This window comes from Aethalodelphis obliquidens, unplaced genomic scaffold, assembly GCF_003676395.1.
Source record: "Aethalodelphis obliquidens isolate GAN/ISIS:26980383/991018 unplaced genomic scaffold, ASM367639v1 scaffold58, whole genome shotgun sequence".
Taxonomy (NCBI): domain Eukaryota; kingdom Metazoa; phylum Chordata; class Mammalia; order Artiodactyla; family Delphinidae; genus Aethalodelphis; species Aethalodelphis obliquidens.
This window is the reverse complement of record NW_020838002.1, coordinates 7072680-7078679: the sequence shown is the minus strand read 5'-3', so window position 1 is coordinate 7078679 and position 6000 is coordinate 7072680.

The following is a 6000-nucleotide window of genomic DNA, read 5'->3' as shown; positions in this document are numbered from 1 at the left end:
GAGAAGTGTCTGCTGGCCAGCACTGTGGGTATCCCAGCCAGCGGCACTGCCCCCTAGCCTGCCCACTTCTCTGCCACCCCACTGGTGCATTCACACAGCCTCTTTTGTACTCTCTTCCCCTCCCCCAAGGTCATGAGGTGCACTTGACCTTGCTCTAGAGCCCACAGGATTTTATTCAGCCACTGGAGCTCCACTTGCTTTGTCAGGGCCTCAGTCTTGGGCTGGAATTGCGGGGAATCCTGGGAAAGGATCTCTGTGCCTGTCTCTGGGCTGAAAGCACCACACAAAGACAGAGAATTCTCCCGATCCCCTCCCAGGGCCTGGGCTTTCTCCTGCAGCACTAGCTGCTTTTGTCACAATAGGGCAGAGCTTAGGTCCAAACTGGAAACCAAGGCTGTAGACAAGTGGTCACAGAAGCAATGTCCCTCAGAGTGTAATTCAGGGAAGAGCCAGGAATCTACCAAATGGGGAGCCAACTGGTGGTCTCCTGAGGCCTCTGTCACCACTACCCTCGGAGACGCCTCCCCTCTCCTGTCCCTGAACAAGCTATACATACAGTCCGAGAAGCTGTCCCCTGAGGAACAGCAAAGCACACCCTTCTAATCCCCAAATACAATATCTTCTCTTCTTAACTGCCTCTACTCCCTGAGGTTTCCACCACTAAAGAGCATCTTTGTGTTTAAGGCTTCCAAGATTCTAATAAATATTATCCAGGAAAACTAAAACACCACACATTCTTCCTATCCTGACCAAGATTCTCTTGATTTCCAGTAACAGGAACTCATCTAAACTATTTTGGGCAGAGAAGGGAAGTTTACTGTGAGGACACAGGTCAGTCTCACAGAACTCGACAGTGGGGCCTCCCGGGGTGGAGAGTGAGGCAGTGTGTCTCTCAGATTGTCTTCCTCTGGGGCACTTCACTGAACACCAGTTCGGCACCAGGCACCACAGAAAGCTCTGCGACTAGTCAAACACAAATGAGACAAGGTCTGTTCCCTCAGGAAGTTACAGCCTGAATGGAATGATCAGACATGACACATAAACTAGAGCAAGGAGGTGTTACAAGGGAGGAGGCATTGGCCATGCAGAAATGGAGGACAATCCAGGGGCCAGACCCAGCGGGGGCAAAGCCACAGTGCCCTTGGCTAAATTATGGAGGCAGTGAACCTGATCAGTGAGAAACAGGCTGGATAAATAGGTTAGGATGAGATCATGGAGGGCTTGGATGCCAGGAAGATAAATATAGCTTTCATCTAGGAAAAAAAAAGTCAGAAGACACCGAAGGTCTGATGACAGTAGAGTGGTGGGATCAGACATGAGCCCATCTGTCTTTGGCCTGAGGGAAAGATGGGGACAAAGGAGACCATGGAGGTAAGGAGGCTTCGAAGCAGCACGGAGAGAAAGGACCAACCAACTGAGAAGCAAGCTGGGTGGGAAGAGAGGTCAAGGGCACCTTCGAGCTCCTGCACACAGACACCGACACACAGCTGTCCCTTCCAAGCATCCATCAGCCCAGAGGGCCTGAGAGGAGGGTCCCAGGCCAGGGCCTTCTGTCTGGGGAGGGAGGGTGGGAGTATCAGGAAAGATGCAGAGCATGGGCAGCTCCACAGGGCAGCAGGGACCAGGGTAGGGGATGAACAACTGGTGGTGCTGAACACAGATGCACCTAATCGGAATCACACACGCGTGCACATACGCCACACCCAGCATATGAGGCAGTGACTACAGGAAGAGCTCAGAGTCAAGCAGACCCTGGTTCAAGTCCTGGCTCTGCCTTTTGCTAGCTGTGAGATCGTATGCAACTCTAAATGTCTCTGAGCCTCAGTTTTCTTCTCATCTGTGAAACGTCAATGGTAAGATCCACCTCCTGGCTTGCTGTGAGGATTAAAGCGAAGTAACGATGGCTATTGATAGACTCATCCTAAAAAATCATACACATTCTCGCCCTCCTGTATTTGTGCCCTTGCAACGTGACCTCGTAGCTCCTCTCAACAAGAGGTGGAGTCTATTTCTTAAGCCCGTGAATCTGAGTTCGTGACTTGCTTTGGCCAAAGGGACGATAGCAAAAGGGATGCTGGAATAGACTTGAATCATGGAGCCTTGCTTTCTCATGCTCTTAGAACCGAGAGACCGTGTGAAGGAGGCCAGGCTAGCCGGCTGGCTGATGAGACACGTGGCCCATTGGCCCCATCACTCCAGTCAACAGCCAGCAAATGCCCAGGAAAGAGAGTCACCTGGCTGACTCACAGCTGACTGCAGGCCCATGGGTTAGCCCAGCCAAGACAGCAGAACTGCCCAACCCAAACTGCCAAATCATGAGCAAATAAATGCTTGTTTTAAGCCACTATGTCTTGGGTGGTTTGTTATGCAGTAAAATCTAATCGATAGACTTATGCTCCTGCCCAAGATGAAGTAACAGGGGTCAGACTTATCTTCCTGCCTGAAAAAAACAAAATACTCAAGCAAGACTCTGGACATTGGGTGGGTACTGAAGGGTGGTGATCCCCAAAAGACGGGAAAACAAATGATGTGAGCCCTAAGATCACCCCCGCTTACTGTCCAGGCTTCAGTGCAGATGAGGGGACCCCAATGGAGTCTGAGCTGGGAAGACATAGCTGAGAGCCTGGGGAGACCAAGGTGGGTGCTGTTCTCAGGACAGAGTGCTGCTGGAGAGGAGAGAGCTGCTCCCAGAGAGAACCCTGGAGACCTGCAAGTCCCCGCCTTGAGCATTCAGCAGGGTACTTAGCACATGCATGTCAGCAAACTACCTGAGGCCAGGGAAAGACCCGTTTGACAGGATGAGAGAACAGTGCCCCACACTCACCCAGAGCCAGAAATGGAGGCTGCTGTCTCCAGCCAGACTGTAAAAACTCAATCTACAGGGCATTGAGTGGAATACTCAGGAAGGTCACGCTTCAGTACTGGAGGGATAACTAGTCCTAAACAGAACACTCCTCCAGACCTGCCTAATAAAAACAAGATCTCAAATGATCAGACTGTGTCTAAGTAACTTCACTGCATCTCAGAAAATCTAATTGATACGAAACCTAAAACTTAAGGAGTGTTTATTATGTTCCAGCAACTTTACATATACGTAAACATTTTACATATATTACTACATTGCTATTACTTTATTAAAACCCTTTCAAATAGGTTTTTATCCCCATTGTACAGATGGTAAAGTCTAAGATGACACATATAAAGTGCTGGCATGTTCAATAAATGCTATTTCTCTTAACTCCTCCCCCTCACTCCCTGCCTGCAGCCACGAGCAACCAAATGTTTTTTCCCAAATTGCACATGTACTTCAAAGAAATTATGGCTTTTAAAACCCAAATACTCCAGACTTCAGGAGGAAAGTGTTCTCTGGCTGGGGTCCTGGGGCAAGTCCTGAATGAAGAGTTAGGAGTGCTAGTTCCAGTCTGGGTACTGCCACTATCTTTCCAGGTGACCTTGAGCCAGCCTTCACCTCTCTGATCCTGATTCACCCACCTGTGATAGGGGGAGGAGGTGATTCCTCAAAGCAACCCTCTCATTCCAGAAGCCAGGATGCCTCAATCATACTTTGGCTAATATTCTGATGTGACAGATGGCAGAGTTGGAAAAGCAGAGTGGTATCTACCACAGTTGGAATGCACACACACGCACACGCACACACACACACACACACACACACACACACACACAGGCGCGCGCGCGCGCTCGGAGCCTCTTGTTGAGCCTCTCTCCAAAGGTTTCTTGCACATAGAACTAGGTCTCCCTCACCAGCCCTAGTGCAGCATTACCACCTTAGGCCAGAAGGTGGTGTTGCTTCTCCGTGTGCGTTCAACCGCATTTATTATGTGCACAAACCGAGCTGGGCACAGAGCGAGTGCAGAGGGTAACGGTGTGTCCCTTCCTTTCCAGAACACTCGAATCACAAGCACCAAGGACAATTCGAAATTAGAAGGGAATTGGGACTTTTCTGGAAAGAAACTAAATATTACCGGAACGTGCCAGGTACTGTGCCAGCTACTTTACAACCCTTCTTTTAAAAACCAGGTCCGCTAATGCTCAGAGATGATAAAAGGAAGAAGTAGATGCTTAGTAAATGTTGATTTGATTTCCCCATCTTTGCAGCCTTCATAGCATAGGGCATTTGACTGATGATCAATGAGTATTGATTGACTGATTGAGTTGTAATTGCAGATAGAAAACCAAAGGCTGAGCTAGTATAGCAGGACCAAAGAGAGTATTCAGTCCAAAACTACAATTTCTAGATATAAAATGAAGGCCAGAGAGAAACAGAAAGAAAACTATGTGCCTGGCACAAAGCAGGTTCTCACCAAACATCTGCTGAATTAGTAGGTGAAGTGCTTTTGCCCACATCATCCCTCACTCCATAAGGCAATAGTTTTTATCCCCACTTTACAGATGGAAAAACTGAGGCTGTCACAAGGGACCTGGCGAAGTCACAAGGTGACTTCGAAGCACATTGAGCCCTGCCCCTAAGAATAATGTTTGTAAGCTATTTCTATTGATCTTGATAAGTTGTCAAGCACTTTCATATGCACTCTTTCATTTATTTTAATCCTCATAGGAACCGTGAAGAGTATGTGTTACTATTTCTATTTTGCAGATGAGGAAACTGAGGCTTAGCAAGGTTGTCTGCCCAAGTACACACAACTGCTGAGGGGCAGATATGAAGATGAGGTCCCGAGCCTCTGAGTCTGCCCCTCATCCCCTACACCAGTGCATTTTTAACTCGAGTGTTTATGGGGGTACAAGAACTCACTAGAATAATTTTTCACTTTGTGTTTTCATTGTTCCCTTTTTCCCCAGCTTTACTGAGATATAATTGACACATAACATTGTGTGAGTTTAAGGTGCACAATGTGATGATTTGACACCAGTATATATTGTGAAACGTTTACCACAGTAAGGTTAGTTACCACATTCTCCACCTCTCATAGTTACAAGTTTGTTGTTGTTGTTGTTACGGTAAGAACATTAATGCTTTACCGTCATAGCAACTTTCAAGTATAAAACACAGTGTTGTCAACTGTAGTCACTAAGCTGTACCTTAGACCCCCAGAACTTACTCATCTTATAATTGGAAGTTTGTACCCTCTGACCAACATCTCCCCATTTCCCCCACCCCCCAAGCCCCTGGCCACCTTCATCCTACTCACTGTTTCCATGAGTTCAGTGTTTTTAGATTCCACACCTAAGTGAGCTCATAAAGTATTTGTTTTTCTCAGTCTGACACTTCACTTAGCACAATGCCCTCAAGGGCTATTCATAAAAGTTGTCAAAATGATAACTTTTTTTTTTTTTTAATGAATGGCTGCTTTACAACTAACAGCTGCCTCCCAATTTCAGTGTCCTCTTTTGTATTTTCTGGTAGCTTCGGCTACTTTAATTATTCAGCGCCAATGAGAGTTAGACCTAATACCTAAATGATGCACTCATACCACGTGAAACTCAAATGACCCCAAGATGCGCTGTTAGAAGGGAAGATTTACAGGGGTTTAAATCAAGGAGGAGAAGTGAGTGATCTACTTGGCACACCCAGGGCAGCATGCCAGGCGAACCTGTGCTGTGGCTGGTGGGCACTCGTTCCCAGCGGGAAGTGTGACTTAGATATAGAAAGAAAAAATAGCATTAATGTCATTCATTTGAATTTTTAGAAAATTTGTAATTTTGCTTGTATTTAATTTGTAAATTTGTTTCTGGTTTCATAGTCACAGAAGAGCTATAAGCATACATGTATACCTAGTTTTATGCTTCTACATACTTAATATTATAATGAAATTAATTTCTCAACACCGAGAGACCCTGGGAATGTCTTTCCCTTTAAAAGGACTGTGCACACAGTCAGGTTAGAGAAACACTTCCTAACCTGACCATACTTCCTTCCCTCAAAGAAGAGGCTGTAAGGGCCTCCCTGGTGGCGCAGTGGTTGAGAGTCCACCTGCTGATGCAGGGGACACGGGTTCTTGCCCCAGTCCGGTGCGTACG